Source organism: Podarcis melisellensis, assembly GCF_964234715.1.
Source record: "Podarcis melisellensis genome assembly, chromosome: 3".
Classification (NCBI taxonomy): domain Eukaryota; kingdom Metazoa; phylum Chordata; class Lepidosauria; order Squamata; family Lacertidae; genus Podarcis; species Podarcis melisellensis.
Window position 1 is genome coordinate 56425003 of NC_138530.1, and position 18829 is coordinate 56443831.

At 40.5% G+C, this 18829-nt stretch overlaps 1 protein-coding gene across 3 annotated transcripts in view; it reads right to left on the minus strand.

Annotated features, from left to right (window-relative positions):
* The window catches only part of PLEKHG1 (pleckstrin homology and RhoGEF domain containing G1), a 101891-nt gene that overhangs the window by 42001 nt on the left and 41061 nt on the right, over positions 1 to 18829 (minus strand). The window contains exon 1 of one of the 3 annotated variants that reach the window (XM_081905124.1): positions 13754 to 14000. The exons of the other annotated variants lie outside the window; for them this stretch is intronic. The gene's annotated coding sequence lies outside the window, so the exon portion shown is untranslated. Of the gene's footprint in view, positions 1 to 13753; positions 14001 to 18829 lie in introns of those variants that run through there. 3 annotated transcript variants of the gene reach the window in all.

Consider the following 18829-nt stretch of genomic DNA (forward strand, 5'->3'; position numbering starts at 1 on the left):
CCTGTGAAGGCACATACCGCTGATATGCCAACAAGAGACTTTAAACACAAACAAATGCACAGAGTGAACTAGAGAGACAGTGATACAATATCAGGCTGGGAAATGCACTCACAGGTAACTTTAGTACTAGAAACTGTATGTTGCAAGATCAAATATGAAAAAATAAGTTTCCCATGGTTAATAGTCTAATATTAACTTACATGAGGTTTTGATATCAAGCATGCCATATTCAGGTTTTCGCCATTCATTATGCATTTTAGGAGATGCTGATGCTTTCATTGGTTATGCTTACAGCAATTGCTGAAAGTGCTCTTATTTCTGACAATTTCAAAGGTCAAAATAATGTAGCTTGATAAATCTAACAGGGCCACATTTGAGACTTCACACCCATTTGCATTCCTTATACTAATTGCTGAAACTACATGCGAACATCTGCATCCCACATTAAAGCACACGATTCATGCTGTTGCCTCCCTGAAACACTTAATTTTAAAATTATTATCCATAATCAGCATTACACCACTAAATAATTATCATTCATTCCAAATGTTAATCTGAGCTATTTCCATTCTTAATAATTTAATTAGGGAGCTTTTAAGCAATTAAGGTCATGCTGCTGCACAACACAAGAGTAAAAAAGGTTGCTTGTAAAAAGTTGTAATCAAATTTTATTTGAAAGGTAAGGATGGCATGCTCTAGAGCTTGTCCACCTTACAGTGCGCACACACTCACAGGTGCTGTTACTGTCACAGAAACTTCCCACACAGAGACGGCACTCTGTCCTGAACATAGATGACATCAAACACCACTTTGCATAGGCAGCATGGGCAGTTTAGCTGCAATGTAATAAAAAACAAACAAACCACAATCATCTTCAACAGTCTTCTAACAGGGCCACTAAAACTGTATTCATTACAGCATACAAAGTAAATTCAGCACACTACACAAATATTAAACAGCCCATTCAAGAATTGTGAAACCTGCAGCCAGTGATGGGCTCCTTTCAAATGCCCCCAAATGCCCATAGGAAACTACAAAGTCGCCCACCAGTTTGCCTTTTGTTTCCCAAGCTCAAATAAGCTACCTGGCTCTATCACACAGCCTTCTGTCATAGCATACAACATGTTTGAGTCCCCAAGCACTGTTCCAAAGGAAAGTCCTCTGCGACGGTATCTCACCACTGTGGAATGTCTTCAATGCTCCTTACGCAGTGAACGGGCAAGCTCCCCTCTCTCTCCCTTACGCTCCCTCGCACAACTTGCAACCTACCTGTGTAATAGAAGATAAATGCTTTCTCCAACTCCGGCAGTTCCCCCAAATCACCTCGCTCCGGCGCTAAGGTAAAATGAGATGGTCTCGCTAGCCTATTCAGCTCCTTTGGTAGAAATACTGCCTGAGTCAGCTTTCGGCTATCGAAACCCTAATGCACAAAAGGCTCCACAGGAACCTGATTCACAACTTTCTCATTGCCCACACCAAATGCAGTCGTCGGCATGGCTAAGAGCCTTAAATGAAACATGACATCATTCAATTCAGGAACAGGACAATAGACACCACTGTGGGTAACTTTAAATGCACACTTCACTGAGCAACACGCCACTAACTAGTCTCTTTAGGTGGGGGAGGGAGCAGCTCCCAACATTCTGAGTGCTTTCCTTCAACTAGTGATTAACTCTATACAACACTGAGAAAAATGCAAAGAAAATATGAGCTGGGACAGATAAAATCACAAATGTCCTGTTAGTGCAGGAGAATAATAGTTTTAAAAGTACAGAAATAGGTAAATTGACACCCCTGAATTGCACCAACATGTGAAGACAGTTTTGGCATATTAAAAATGGCTGATGCTGCCCTGAAAATTTAACAGCAATATTTTGGCCTTTAACTTTTTATCTGCCCTCCGCCACCACTGCAAAAAATAGAAATCAAAGATTTCCTTTAAATTAAAAGGATGCATTCTTGCTTAAATTTTTTTAAAATATAGGACAGAGAGGAGTTTGCATACACATATACCCGATGAAGCATTTAAATTTTTAAAGAATATAAAAACATGAACAGAAAACGCTATAAATATTTTTAGTGTTTTGTTTTTTTAAAAAAATAATTCAAACTATAATATGCAGCCATACAACAAAATAACATCAATGCCAGGTAATGGTATCAGTAACGGTATCAGGGCACTTATTATGTCCAGTCCAGTTCTGCACTTCCCGTTATACCTGGATCAGGTGCTTCTAAAATGTTAGTAATATCAAAACTACCAGGCCAAAATTTCACAAATTTTAGTCTGTCTAATAATTGCACCGCACACAGATGGAGCACACATCTTGAATGTAAAAGGTCTCCAACGATCTCATCAAACCATCATGGGTTGTATGGTTTCTGGTACAGTGGTACCTCAGGTTACAGACGCTTCAGGTTACAGACTCCGCTAACCCAGAAATAGTACCTCGGGTTAAGAACTTTGCTTCAGGATGAGAACAGAAATCGCACAGCAGTGGTGCGGCAGCAGCGGGAGGCCCCATTAGCTAAAGTGGTCTTCAGGTTAAGAACAGTTTCAGGTTAAGAACGGACCTCCAGAATGAATTAAGTACTTAACCTGAGGTACCACTGTACACCTATGGGAGATAGCAGTCAAATTCAACAATGCATATTCTTGCTACCGGTAGTTAGTAAGTTTTGGAACTAACAAGCACAGAGGTGTATTGAGGATAGGCAGAGACTCAGACCATAGAAATATAATTGGCAGAGGGCTCTTTATGAAGTCATTTCCCCTCCTCTCTGGAGTGGGAAGAAACAAAGAAGTATTTCATGTTCCCCCCTTCCTTCCTTTGACCAGCAATGAGGGCAGACATGCCCTCTGCTTGCTCCAGCTCAGGCACATGCCTAAGACTGTTTCTACTGTAAATATAAGTATTTTACCTGCATATAGCCTCTCCTATATATTAAAACCCATCCCACAAAACCAACTATCACATATAGATTTCATAATATGCTCGACCTTGGTCTGACCCAGCAATGTTTTTTGTTGTTTTTTAAATGTTTTTCAAGCAAAAGTGCATACTCAAACAGCACTACATACATATTGTCTATGCCTTAAGTACTGAGAGAATGTGAGTATGTCATACTGGTTTGTAAATTAAAAACCCTATTATCTTGCCTTAGCTATATCAGCCCTTGGTGACAAGGCTGCATCCACCTTTGCTGCCTTCTACTTTATTCCCCCCACCCGCCAGCAGCTGATTGGGGCCTTCTCTAGCAGTGGCGTAGCGTGGGTTGTCAGCACCCGGGGCAAGGCAAGTAATTTGTGCCCCCTAACCCGTGGATTTGCGCACCCTAACCCTTACCCCCAGATGTTGCGCCCGGTGCAGCCGCCCCCCCTGCACCCCCCACGCTACGCCACTGTTCTCTAGTCTCCTATGAGGCTCTCCTCTCTGTCTGAAGGACATAGGGGAGAGCTAGCATTCCTTGCTTCCTGTTCCACAGTCGCAAGATAACTTCCATCATCCAACCCCAGTTTCTACAACACCCCTCCCCAATTCTCCTTCATCCGCCTCACCTGTCTAAGCCTGCCAATTCATGCCTGATCCTGATAGAGCCTCATGACTGATGACATCACTTCAGGTTTAGGCGATTGACCTTAAAAACTCTCAAGCTGATACAAGATATGATTCAGAGAAATTGAAAAACTACATTTCAAACAATGCACAATGGTCACATAAGGGACGTTGTCTCAAACTGTTCTGTGGACATCTTTCTGCAAGGTATGTGTCAGGGCTCAGGTGTGCTCATTCAGCAGGTCTAAACCCTGCAAGCAACTCTGTCACTATGCTGATCTCCATTACCATGTGGTACACTGTGGACCAGAGGTTTAGCACTGAGTATCGGTTCATGTAGTTTTGTTTTTACATTAAAAGCTTAACTGGCAGCATGTGGAATTCCCACATAGACATGGTTTATTGCAACATCGAAATAAAGTTTTCTTTTTAATCTACAGTAAAGTTACTTTTACTACTATCCAATGTAACGACCTCTGAAAATTCATAGAATTGCCAGAGCAAGAAATGGAAGATGTGGACATTTATAAAAGGATATCCTATAAAGAGAATATTATTTTGTCCAAATGGGATATCAATTTTGTTTATTGCTGCAAGTCTCTATAATAATATTAATAATAATAATAATAATAATAATAATAAATAAAAAAAATAAAAAGCTGTCTGTTTGAAATGTTCAGAAATGTATGGTGCCGAGTGCCCCTTTGCCATAAAAATTAACCATGCTTTCAAAAACATATACATTTCCTAAATGCAAATCAACTATAAATGACCGAGGGGGATATTGTGGTCTCAATTTAATGATTTGCAAGCATTAAGTTTCCTACTTCAGGAATCTTAACAAACCATAAATGAACTGCAGTCAACTCAGGATCTTCTAGAGGACATTCTGACTTCTTCCCCAAAGTGCAGGGCAATGTATTAATAACCCTCTGCAATGCAGTGCAATGATTATTTAAACCTGTACATCATACTGCAGAGATTTCTATATAAAACAAAAGCTTTTATCTTGCTGATATGCTAAAAACCCAAGTTTTGTATACACATTGTATATACATTGATTCCAGTTTGCGGAAAATGCTTTCTTAAAAGTTTAATAAGATGCTTGACAGAACACTGTTTGAAAACCCCCACCCACCCAACCTTACAGCCAAAATTATTCCAGTTGTGATCTGCAATGTTTCCACTATATTCCAAAGCACTATGGAGGCAAATACATTATCCTTCTAGTAGTAGACTGACAACATCACTGCTAATTCTAGGAGTGCAATATATTCCCACCAATAAGATCTATTTCCAGTTTGTTGTTTGTCAGTCACCTTATTTTCTTTCTCAGGATCATAACACAGAAATGCTAGAAAGGTTTATTTACACAATGCTTCTGTTATTTTTGTAAACTCTAGATTATGGTTCTGTTCATCAAAATTGATTTTTCCTCCTCTGCAACTTACAGCAAGAGAGGAAGGGCTCCCTCCAGACTTCCTGCAATAGACTTCCTCACTCACCTCTTGCTCAAAAGCCTCCTTCTGTGGAATTCAGTTTCCCCAAACCACCATCACTGGGTTCCATTTATTACCCTACTATTCTTTGAAGTCTGCACAGCTATCACTTCTGTAGCTAAAGAGATAAGCTTTTTTATTTAAATTTTAAAATTTGTACCAAAGACTAGCTTGTCTCTTCAACAGCTAAACCAGGGGTCAGCAAACCTTTTCAGCAGATGGCCAGCCCACTGTCCCTCAGACCTTGTGGGGGGCTGGACTATATTTTTTTGGGGGGGGGGGAATGAACGAATTCCTATGCCCCACAAATAACCCAGAGATGCATTTTAAATAAAAGCACACATTCTACTCATGTAAAAACATGCTGATTGCCGGATCGTCCGTGGGCTGGATTTAGAAGGCGATTGGGCCGGATCCAGCCCCCGGGCCTTAGTTTGCCTATCCATGAGCTAAACAGTTAAATGGCCAGTCACCTAGACTTTGCTGTTCTTACTTTCCCATTCAATTAACTGCCCTTCAGAGATAACTGTACATGAAGACAAAGCAACTGACTTAGCCTCTTCCAAAGAAGATTACTCCACAACTTTATGACAGTTCAAGTCCAGCTTTAGCCTGCCCCTGAATTCACAACACAGAGACATGTCTTCCTTCCCACAAGTTATCCTTGCATCAGAGTGAATTCAAAGGTGGTGTGGGATGTTCTATTCATGCTGGGCAGGGTAGACAGAACTCTCTTGGCTACTCAGTCACTCACCTTGTGCAATGCTTTAAAGACATTTGGAAGCACCAAGGTTGACCCTTGCTACTTCTAAGCAGCAATGCTGGCGAACTTCATAATACAGTGGTAAAAAGGTAAAGGTAAAGGTACCCCTGCCCGTACGGGCCAGTCTTGACAGACTCTAGGGCTGTGCGCTCATCTCACTCTATAGGCCGGGAGCCAGCGCTGTCCGCAGACACTTCCGGGTCACGTGGCCAGCATGACAAAGCTGCATCTGGCGAGCCAGCACCAGCGCAGCACACGGAAACGCCGTTTACCTTCCCGCTAGTAAGTGGTCCCTATTTATCTACTTGCACCTGGGGATGCTTTCGAACTGCTAGGTTGGCAGGCGCTGGGACCGAACGATGGGAGCGCACCCCGCCGCGGGGATTCAAACCGCCGACCATGTGATCGGCAAGTCCTAGGCGCTGAGGTTTTACCCACAGTGCCACCCGCGTCCCCTAATACAGTGGCACCTCAGGTTAAGAACTTAATTTGTTCTCGAGGTCCGCTCTTAACCTGAAACTGCTCTTAACCTGAAGCACCACTTTAGCTAATGGGGCCTCACACCACTGCTGTGCCGCCGGAGCACAATTTCTGTTCTCATCCTGAAGCAAAGTTTTTAACCTGGGGTACTATTTCTGGGTTAGCGGAGTCTGCAACCCGAAGCGTCTGTAACCTGAAGCGTATGTAACCCGAGGTACCACTGTATAAGTTTGTATGTGTTAAACTGAGCATCAACTTTCCAGCTAGAAAGCAAAGGTACAACACATGTGCAGTTGGCATTCATGACTACAGGGGTGTTTTGCAGGCATATGAACAAAAGTGGCGGAGAATCTTGCATTTAACAGCTAACTTCCACCCCTGAGAATTTTCAGAAAATGGTGATAAATACTAAACGAATTGTCTCAAAACAAAGCAAAACCCAGATGAAGTGAAACTAACTCCTTCCCTGAATCCCCTTCTCAGCACATTTTGGAATAATAAAAGGATGTGAAGGGTTTGTGGCAACCACCAGTAATGCCCAGTTACCAATGACAACCAAAACTGGTTGACTCCTTTGGATTAGTTTGCACTTTTAATTAACAGTTGGGCTTGAAGCCTTGCCTCCAGCCTAATTCCTTACCTTACAAGCTTTTCAACCCACTAGCACTTAGGTCAACTCCATTTCCAAAGTATTCCCCACTCCCTGAGAGAAGATTTGGAAAAGATGTCGACTTGTTATGTTTTTGTAGAATACACCCTCCTTCCACTCACATTACAAATGCTCCTCCAGGTAGTCCTAACACAGGTGATGGATGAGCATATGGAAAGAAGGAAATCTTAGAACGAGAGCATATAATCAGAGGGTAAAGATTTTCCTAATCCTACACAGATATGAAATGATTTGGAATATGGTAACATTGCTGGATCTTAGGAAACAGAAAAAATTGGACAATTAAATTTCTAGAACACGGGTCTCAACAAACAATGTTTGGGAATGACAAGTTCCTGGATAATATATATGTTTATAAGTTATTTACAATGCTTTATTAATTGATCAGGTAAAATATATTATTTATATATTAGGATACTATTTTTCTAAGGTTTGAAATAAAGTAAGGTAAGCCTAGGTATTTGTAGGTGGCGGACTCTGTGCTATGATTTTTTGATCTGCTAAAAATGAAGACGTCACATTTTTTGGAATGATTTGGAGAAATCTAGCTCTCCAGTTTATCCTTTGCCCATATAACTAATATCAGCATATTTCACATCAGCGGGGAGCAAAAGCTAGCAAGAGAAAGAATAATCTAGGTACATGCTATAGGGAACACTGGGATTGACTGCTATAGCACTTTCCGTCTTTCTTGTGGGTTTTCCACGGGCATCTGGTTGGCTAATACAGGATAGGAAAGCTGAACTAGATGGACCTTTGCTCTGGTCCAGCCAAGCTTCTTACATTATTAGGAATCTAGAGACTAAGAACCGAAGTCTGACTCCCCAAAGCTTTCTCCCAAGAAAATTGGTGGACTCCTAGTTAAATCAGGGGTGGAGAAACCTCCAACTCATGGGACAAAATTGACCCGCAAGGCAATTTCCTAAAAACACACCCGCCAGTCGTCACTGGTGATGCCAACTGATAGGTGGGAAGGCAGCATTTAATCCTGCACTGGCGATGGGCACTGCTTCCAGCAGGGAAAACGATCCTGCAGCCAAGGCAGCCAGATTTACTCCTTGCTCATCAGCTGGGAAGTGAGGCTTAAAGCCCTTAGCAGAAATGCTGTTTGAAGCAGCACACACTTCTCCTTTAAGTCAATGGGCTGGCAGCAGTGGAGTAAGGAAGAGGAGTCCCCCCCCCCCCGCCACTGCCATTGACTGCCCACTTGCTTAAAGAAGTGCAAGCTGTTTCAAACAGCACTGTGTTAAACAGGCTAATGCCTATAAAATCTACAATGAACTAGTTGTCTAGTTCAAACAGACTTAAATATAACTGTCGTATTTATTGTCTTAGGCATAAAGCAGCCAACTGTGCGAAAATAGTTTAAGGGGCATTGGCAAAGTTGCCATTTTTAAACGCAACTGCCCTAAACGTTCATGAATACATTCAAGTGGCACAGGGCTTTGCTGCATTCCACCCTGATCTTTCCCTACCCCATGGGTCGGCATAAGAAAGCCTTCCACACAAAAGTTTCCAACACAAATGAGTAACAGCAAAACACTGACCACACAGAAAGGTCAAGCTGCTCTCATTATGTGTGCACAGCAGGGCCACAGCATGGTAGGCATCAGAAATTTCCCCGCAGATATAAAACACTACACTTTTTCACTTTACATTGTTGATTCTATTTTTATTTTTATTTTGTAACTGAAGGGTGCATAATTAGGAACTTTCAGGGTATATTCATCTATTAGCATGAGTTAAATTCAGGAGCAACAGACACAAAGCTTCTTTCTCCCTTATCTGAGGTAATGGACTATCCTGGATTAACTCAATAAACCAGAAATTTACCTCTGTATTGCAATTTGTAACTAATTTATAAACTGACCAGTACTGAGGTTCAATCTTGCATTGCAAGCATGTTCTCAAAAGCCTTTCCTTCTTGTCTCGAACTTAACACTGAGAGGGTTAATGGTGGCACAGAAATGTCATCTGTGATAGCGAAGTCAGAAATGGAGCTTGTAATGAGGGAGGACTACGCAACATTTATGCACAAATTTGGGTTTCCGCTACCTTATATACCCCACCAGTTTTCATGTCAAATAGTTTTGCAAAAAAAAGAGGAATTTTTAAATTCATAACATACTGTGTGTTATGCTGATGTTACTCCTTCCAAATGACATTTCTGACCTTTAGCTGCTATGGAAACAAGTCACCTATATAGGCCAACTCTTTAATTATGCAATGACCCATTTTCAAAAGAAAAAGGGGGGTGTCCCAGGCTATCTGCTTGGCAAAAGACACTGAATGTTGAACACTGTTCGTTCTGTAGTAAAGACTTCTAAATTTAAGTGTGATGAACAGTACAAAAACAATGTATAATTTGCTGGACAATAAGGGGGCAGGAAAAACCCTACCTTTGCACACAGGATGCAAAGTGGGGTAATTCAGGCTACACACAGCAGGAATCTACCATTTTCAGCTGACTGCAAGAGGTAGACTAGACCAGGGGTGTCCAACTTCCAAGAGACTACGATCTCTACTCCCACTATAAATAAACTGGCAGTGATCTACCCATTTGATTGACCAGAATTGTTGAGCTTTTTTTTGGGGGGGGGAGGACAAAAGTTGTAGAGCTTTTTTGAGGGGGAGGGGAGGGACCAGAGTTGTTGAGCTTTTCTTAGGTAGAGATCAGATCAGAATTGTTGATCGACCAGGATCAACCAGAGACAGCCTGCGATCAGCTGGTTGGACAGGCCTGGACTAGGCCATTCCTAATATTTTCAATTACGATTTAGCATTGCACAATGTAATATGAAATCAGAATAAAACTGCTTTTTAAAATGCAAAATACCATATCCAGATTGGATCTCATAATATTTCTATTCTTCCCGAGTGAAGTAGTAGGCTCAGGGAGGGGTCTGTACCCTCTCACTTTAAGATTAGAGCAAGGCACCAAAATCTTTTCTTAAACTTACCTCCCAACTGCAGAACATTTAATTGATCAGTTTCTATAAGTAAAGTCCTACAAGAAAGACTCCGTGACTTTAAAAATATATAGCAGAGAGCACAGGCACCAGGATACATGAACAAGAATGTGGCACCTCTGGAAAGGACAAATGAAAGCTAAGGGCCTGCTACCAATCGAAGAATGCTGCATTATTAGGCCACTAGGATCAACGGAGTAAAGTAGTCAGTGAAACCAACATAAATTGTGAGCAATTTGCGGGAAAGAATAGAACTGAAGCAGCTAAAGAAAATACAGTGGGCGCTCGGGTTGCGAACGTGATCCATGCGGGAGGCACGTTCACAACCTGCAGCGTTCGCAACCCACAGTGCCGCGTCTGCGCACATGTGGGTGGAAATTCAGTGCTTCTGCACATGCGCAAAGAGTTATTTAGCGCTTCTGCGCCGAAACCCAGAAGTAACCCATTCCGGTACTTCTGGGTTCGGCGTGATGCACAACCCAAAAACGCGCAACCTGAAGCGTCTGTAACCCGAGGTATGACTGTATAGTTGTGCCACATTGTGATCATCATACAAAGACTGCTGGAAGTGGTGTCTTGTGTGATGATTTACCGTATCATACCGTATCTTCGTTCTGGCACGAAGAGTTTTCACACTGGTATCAGCCTCCTTCTAGAAGTAGTAATGCTAATTCTGGTTACATCACTGAAGAAATGAGATAATTGCAACTTCTCAACTTTTAAAAGGAAACAAAAAGCCAGTAACTCTCAGCCTGTGCAGACGTTTCATTGCTGAACAATGCGGCACATTCACTACTGAATGAACCCCAGAGCATGGCGAGTCTCTGGGAGGCCACTAGACTGGTTATTATTGCACTAAGCATAACCCTCTCATAAGAGCTATTAGATGGCATGCTTGGCGGAAAATCAGTGTTTCTCTGGAAGCAGCTGTTAACCACTACCACCCCGCTTCAATTCTCCTTTTTATTTAAAAGGATAAGGAATGACTAGGCTTGGCATACTCCAAGTTTTCCATGCAAATTTTTATCTTTTAGAACTCTCTCTATGCAAATGATATATATAAAATATCTGGGCCAGAATCCAAAGAGTTACTTACTATGAAATAGTTTTGCCCACCCACTCCCCAACTCATGCCATATAACAAACTGTTCTTTAAAGTACCCTATGTTTCTAAAGCAGTTTGTCATGCCATATACTTAAGCTTAGGAAACACAAATCTAGGGCCAGCTGGATGTTTGGAACTGCTTATACAGTCTCTTTGGGTCCCAGACCTGCCAAAATTCAACTTTTTTGCTTTGGTACTAGGTAAAGATTATGGTTTTTTTTAAAAAAAATATAATGCAAGAGTAGTGAGCAGAATGAACATGTGCATTAAGGACAGAATCATTTATACAGCAGACTTCAGCTTTGCATTATTTCCAGCAGCAGTTCACAAGGAGTCTAGCTGTTGTACATTTATTTTTAAAAGAGCTTGCCTCTTTGGCAGTGAAATAAGCCAGCTAAGCAGTGACTGCATATAGACAATGCAGCTACAAAGCCACAGATCAAGTTCAGTAAAGCCTGTAACTGTATCCAATGGTTACATTTAGTTATACAAACTAATGAGGGAATACATACATTGTATGTATATTGCTTTAACTGTTCAGCACAACAAATAAACACAAAGTGTGGAGTATCCACAGCAAGAGAGATTTTGACCAGATGTGTATGTAAAAGGTATATATGTAGCAGAGATTATGCTAAAGCAAGAGCCCTCTCTTAATTTTTGAACCTTCTGCCTTGCACTGCAGTCCCACCTGTTCAGGAGGGACCCCATATCCTCTGGAAAGTGTTATTGGGGGGTGTACATGGGAGGAAAGGAAAAATCAGGTTTGCAAGCTGCCTTTCACTCACACCAGCAGTGGAGACAACTCACTAATTAATTAACAATAGAGTTTGGAATGCAGCATTCAAAATCTTCTTGTAACCTTGCATCTAGTGGGGAATGCTTTGTCTGGAAGCAAAAAATGGCATCCTATTATAGTTGCAAGGATGGTGGAAAGTACCAGACAAAAGGATTATGGCTCAATTTGTAATTCCAGAGCCCTTGGCTTTGGTCAGAATTTATTAGCAGCACAAACTGTCATGGAATGTGTGCTCCATCTGCTTCTTGTTACCTTCATTCATAAGTACTGCCATCTAAAAATGATAATTTCAGAGTAATTTTTTCCATATACATACAAAGCTTGATAAAAATTCAAATGTCCCTTTAATATGATTGGTAAAGGACATTAACCCTAATGGGACATTGTAAACATAAGTAGTTTTGTGATACCAAACTCACTACTGCCACCACCAATGTAAATGCTTTCCCTAAAACCTTAAATTATATAAATTATAAACACCTGCATTTCCATAGGTTTGTATCCTTTACATATGGCATCTCCTTTTTATAGGGCACTAAGTGTGCCAAAATGGGGGCAACAAGCAAAGTCATCATTTTGACATTAGCCATTCTGACCTCAAGATGACAGTCAGGATCTAAGACCTTAATGCTGATGCAGAACAACGTGTGAAAAAGGTTCACCTCTGTCTGTCCTGAGACAACTGCACTGAGAAGTACAGTGGAGGAAAGTATCATGGTGGCAGGCTAAGTTTTTTTGGGGGGGCAATTGCCCTTCATTCCTCTTTACCAAGTTCATCAGGTAAAGGAAGAGGAAAATGGACACCTATCCTCACTAAGCAGGAGGTAAGAGGTAGCTTCTCTCTTTTGGAAGTATGGGCAGAATGAACATGCATCTCTTGAAACTGACTGAGGGGGGTTGGAGGAGCTGAATCAGATTTGAATGTTTTCAGCTATGTTAGTTGAAGGCAAACTGATTTGGAAGGTTGGGAGTTTCAGAAAGCTTAGATCTCTCTCTGCTGTCAACTCTTCCCCTTTCTTGCGAGGAATCCTATTTGGAATAAGGGAATTTCCCTTAAAAAAAGGGAAACATTGACAGCTATGCCTTGAACTCAAGTTTGTAACCTTGGGCAAGTCACTTGCCATTCAGCCTCACTCGTCTGTCTTCTGCAGACTGGGTGGTGCAGAAGCAAATGTGGGATCAAAGGGAGCAATTGAATGTTTAGCCCCCACCTCTGCCCTTGCATCAGATTGTAGTCTTGGGCTATTCCATTCAATGGCACAATCCAAAGAGCAGTGATACCATCCCGAAAATATTTTACATAGTTTTCAACTAAAAGGAATTGTCATTATGAGATGGCTGCATTTATCCCCAAGGATATCTAACTCCTTTGGAAGAAACTTCCAAGATGCTATTATCTGAAGACTGAAATGCTTATTTCTGGACAATTATCAGGTTTCTTTCCTAAGCTTTGGTTACCCCAAACCCCTTATCTATTTTCTTAGACTGTTGACTCTATAACACACACATACACACACACACACACACACACACACAAAATAAGGGCAAAAACAAAGCTGCTGCAGTGTGTTTATAACCTTTTTAAATCTATAAATATTACAAGCAATAGGACATTGTTTTCATATATTTACATCCTAATCCATGCAAGTTAAATGGGACTTGTTTCCAAGGAAGCAAGCCCAGGACTGAAGGCTTTTGGCAATCACAAGAAAGCAGGCTATGAAAAGGCATAAAAGCTGAAGCTCACAAAACGCAGTTATATTCATTTTTTAGCAAAATCCCTTCAAACGTGCTTAAGACACACAGTTATAAAAACGCAACACAGTACGTGTAAAGATGCATAAGAGGAGAAAACAGACACAGAGGAGAGTTAACAAGAATCAAAGGAAGTACAAGAAAAGAATTGCTTACCCTACAGATGCTTCCTCTGCAACAAACAAGCTCATTTTTCACAGGGCTGGATGGGTAAGCCTACCCACACTCCATTAAATCAATTGTTCATTCTGCAAATTGGCTTAAGGCTGCTCTTGGGCATTTTATACATAGAGATGCAGCTGCCTAGAAATGCATCTGCAAAGTGAGGCAAAAACAAACAACACCACATTCACATGCCGATGAGAGAGAGAACGAAAGAAAGAGAGAGTGCAGTGCACACCCACGGGATCGCTAATGAATTCTCCGAAAGAACCAGCCTAAATGGCTATTCACTGAAAGATGTTCAACACAAGATTAACAAGTGGCTAAGAGCCACCCTCCGGTTTTGATTTTTAAAGCTGCAGTTTTTTGATACCACTGCTGGCATCCAGCCATCACTGCAGGCCTCAAAAAGTAGTGGAAAGCTTAAAAGGGGGAAAGAGCCTGCCGGGAAAATTCTTCTAAGCCTGCAGCTCTGCAGCACTCTCGTTCTTTACAATAAGGAAGAGCAAGAACCCTCATCCCATCGCCAGTCTTTCAATGCAAACTCTATTTTTTTTTTTTTTTTTAATAATTTTTATTATGTTTTTTCAGACGTATACAGAAAAAAGAAGAAAAAGAGAAGCAAAGAAAAAGCAAGCAATAGACAAAAAGAAAATAAAAAATTCATAACCCTTCAACAACTTATTTCAACTTTCTATCGAACTTCCCCACATCTCCCGCACAATGCATTCTTAACAATAAATTTATCAGCAAATTATAACCTTGTTTCATATATTTCTTTTGTACTTTCAATTGCAGTTTAAGTTTAAATCCCTTATTGCTCGTTTACTCTAAAAACAGAACATATTATCATTTTTAACATTTAAACTTGGGTTCTTTCAATAATGTTATCCAATTTCATAAATGTTACACACTCATTGCTGGGGCTAGCATTTCAAATTATGTGTCATTTTATAGTTCATATAGCTTATAAAATTTTTGCAGATAATTCTTAAATTTTTTCCAGTCCTCCTCCATTGCTTCTTCTCCCAGATCTCGGATTCTGGCAGTCATTTCGGCCAACTCCATATAGTCAATCAGTTGCGTTTGCCACTCTTCCAGTGTGGGCAAATCTTGAGTCTTCCAATGTTTGGCGATCAAAATTCTTGCTGCCGTGGTGGCATACATAAAAAACGTTCTATCCTTCTTTAACACCCCTTGGCCCACAATACCCAAGAGGAAGGCCTCCGGTTTTTTAGAGAAGGTGTACTTAAACACCTTTTTTAACTCGTTATAGATCATTTCCCAGAAGGCCTTCACTCTTGGGCAGGTCCACCAAAGGTGGAAGAATGTTCCTTCAGCTTCCTTACACTTCCAACACTTGTTATCAGACAAATGGTATATCTTAGCAAGTTTAACTGGGGTCATGTACCACCTGTATATCATTTTCATGATGTTTTCTTTCAAGGCATTACATGCCGTAAATTTCATACCGGTGGTCCATAACCTTTCCCAATCTTCAAACATGATATTATAACCAATGTCTTGAGCCCACTTTATCATAGCTGATTTAACTGTCTCATCCTGTGTGTTCCATTTAAGCAGCAAGTTATACATTCTCGATAATACCTTGGTCTTTGATTCTAACAGCTCTGTCTCAAGTTTCGATTTTTCCACCTGGAATCCTGTTTTTTTATCTAACTTAACAACCTCGTTAATTTGGGCATAATGAAACCAATCTTGCACCTTATCTTTTAAATTTTCAAAGCTCCGCAACCTCCAATTGTCATCAATTTTTTCTATTAGTTCCCAATATTTCGGCCAGCCGACCTCCATATTGGGTTTTTTCCGCGCCTTGGCCTCCACTGGTGATAACCACCTCGGAGTTTTACTTTCCAATAAGTCTTTATATTTCATCCAGACCATAAAGATTGCTTTCCTGACAATATGGTTTTTGAACATTCCATGTGTTTTTGCCTTGCCGTACCACAAATACGCATGCCATCCTAACGAATTGTTAAAGCCTTCCAGATCTAGGACATCTGTATTCTCTAATAAAATCCAATCTTTCAACCAGCAGAGGGCTGCTGCCTCATAATATAACCTTAAGTCCGGCAGGGCAAACCCCCCTCTTTCTTTTGCATCAGTTAGTATTTTAAACTTAATTCGGGGCTTTTTGCCCTGCCAGACAAACTTTGATATATCCCTCTGCCACTTTCCAAAGCATTCCACTCAATGCAAACTCTAAAAAGGAAATGCAAGGAGGTCTATGTGACAATTCACTTAGCCCAGCTCTAATATAGTAAATATTATGACCTGAGTATTCTTGCAAGGTTTGAACATGTGGGCTACTCTTAAAAATAAAACCACACACACACAAATATCAAATATGTTCTCGCCAGCAGCAACATGGGTAAAACAAGGGAAGAGAATGAAGATAATAAAGCTAAAGAAACAGATTTTCTCAGGCATTTCTCCTGTTTCAGGAACTGACGAAGGGGAAGTTCCATAATCAAAGATCAACAGCATCAACCATCAAAGAAATCTTTATATTTTACATACATTGCAATTTATGGACAACCACTTGTTTCAGTCTGACATTAACCACAGTCCTTTATATACACAATGTAAATAAAGTATGCTGTGCTAATAAAACAAGTCCCCTTTCCCTTAACAAGGAAAGACACAAACCTAATAAATATATGGTTTTACAATATAAATCACAGTGGAACAGCTTTCCTTTCATATGTTTTACAGTTGTGCATTTCATTGTTTAGCTCTGTCTATATTTTAGGATGCTCAGCTTTATTCTTCTTGGAAAAATTATCTGTGTAATTTCCCTATTAACTTTTATCTTAACTGCTGTCACACTGAAAGAATTCTGTAGAAGGTTTTAGGAAATGTGAGTTTAGGTTAGTTTCCAACATATTAAATTGCTGTGATTTAATGTTCTATATGTCTTGCGAGTCAAAGAAAAACAAAAACAAAAAATCCTGTAAAACACAAATGTCTTGTGCATAGATGAAATCTAAAGTTCAGCACTGAGACTTGAAGAAAGTTTCCAAGTTTCAGTAAACTGGTCATAAAATGTAACTGCTTGTTACATTTGCTGGAAAAGTGGGGAGATAAATAGTTGCCTATAGGTGGCAAAAAAACCAAAGTCAATGGTAACTTTTTAGAAAATGTTTGACTAACTCAGCCTTGCCCAGCCTGGTGATCTCCAAATGTTGCTGGCCATATTGACTGGGGCTGAGGGGAATTTTAGTCTAAAACATTTTGTTTGGTGACTGCTGCCTATGTCATAATCTCAGAATTCCAAATCTGCCCAGGGTGCCAAAAAAACTTGTGACAACCAGATAGTATATTTTCACAACCTGGTTTAGTCCATAGGAGCCAACTCCTATGGGCTGAGGTCCCATTGCCCTCCATAAAATATTTGAGGGGGCTGCGCCCCTAAGTTGATGGGCATTGCCATTCAAATGGCGTGTGTGTGTGTGCTGCATCTTGTGATTAATTATACCTGGGGCCCCCAATATTTTATTCAAGTTGGCACCACTGTATAGAGAGGAATAGGATTCTCTAAAATTATACCCTCAAACCTGAGTTTTAACCAAGCTTAGCAAGTGTCGCAATAGTGTACTTAAACCAGGAAGAGAAGGGTGGGATGCTATTTTCTTTAATCACAAAATAAAATTTCTGTATTCAAACTAAATAAGCCACCAGTGTTTAGGCTAAACATATTTGATAGAATTATTACAAAAGTAACCAAAAGAGAGAAATGTTTGGATATTACATTCAGGGCTATTTTGTTGAGAAAGAAAAAATTGATGACTTTAGATAAGAATCATGTGGATGTCCCGGCACAATCCTGTGCTAGAATGTTAAGACCACCACATTTTTCTTTCCTCAGTTCTCAAATATATTCAGTAATTATTTTAACCTGAACTTTGCAAGGCCTTAAATGTAAAAAGCAAGCACACAGAACAGCTCTACTCAGTGCTATTTGGGTGGTATAATAAATAGGAATGATACTTGAAAATATCAACTAACTTCAAGCTGAGGACAGGAGGAAGTTCCTTGGCAAATAAAAATATATTGCATCATTACATGCTACATTGTGATGAAAGATTAATGACAAATCCAGTCCAGGAGGGATTGTTGTTTGAGGAGTGACACCAGACAATTCTTAAAAATACTCAATTAGGAGATTAAAATGACTGATCCCATTGTGGTTCATACCATAGATTCAGGTTCTTTAGTCTGAACAGGTAGAACACAACACACTGCCATTCAGCTATCACTTTAGCTGATTTAAAACTGGTGTTTACTTATTCTTTCAAATTTTCAATCCATTACCTAAACCGATGGACAAATGTATTAGAACACAACAAAGGCAAATAGTCTACCTTCATACAGTACTTTCTTTTACTGTTCAGAGTAATCTTTGTCCAATCTTGTGAATGCAAGATGCAATTAGAATAAAAGGAAAATAAATCAGATGTAAAAGCCTTTACCAGCAAGGTTTCCTCAATGACTTGTCACAGGAGCCTTTCTTAAACCTTGACGTGACCTCAAAAAAGATGCTTGGTCTTGATGACAGCACCGTTTCCTTAACACGAAGAGGCTTTGGGGAGCCTAAACACATGACTATCACCAACAAGGACTACCATCAAAAGATAAGTCTTACTGTTACTTGTTGCAGGGGTGGGAGCATGTAATTTTCCAGATGTTGATGAACAACAACTCCCACCAGCTCCTACTCTTGGTCATGCTGGCTGAAGCTGATGAGAGCTGGTATGTAACATCTGGAGGCCCACAAGTTTCCCATCCCTGGACTGTTGAATGGCCATGTTTAGCCAGTTATATCTCAGCTCATTCAGATAAGATGTACAACAACCTCTTGACCCTGTGTGCTGCCCATTGATCATCAATGAGTACTAGGCATGATGGCTATGCTGTGCCTGCACAGCTGGAGGCGGTTTGCTTCTGAATGCCAGTTTCTGGAAACCACGAGAGGGGAGAGTGCTCTTGTGCACTGGTTGGCCACTGTGAGAACAGGATGCTGGACAAGATGGACCACTGACCTAATCC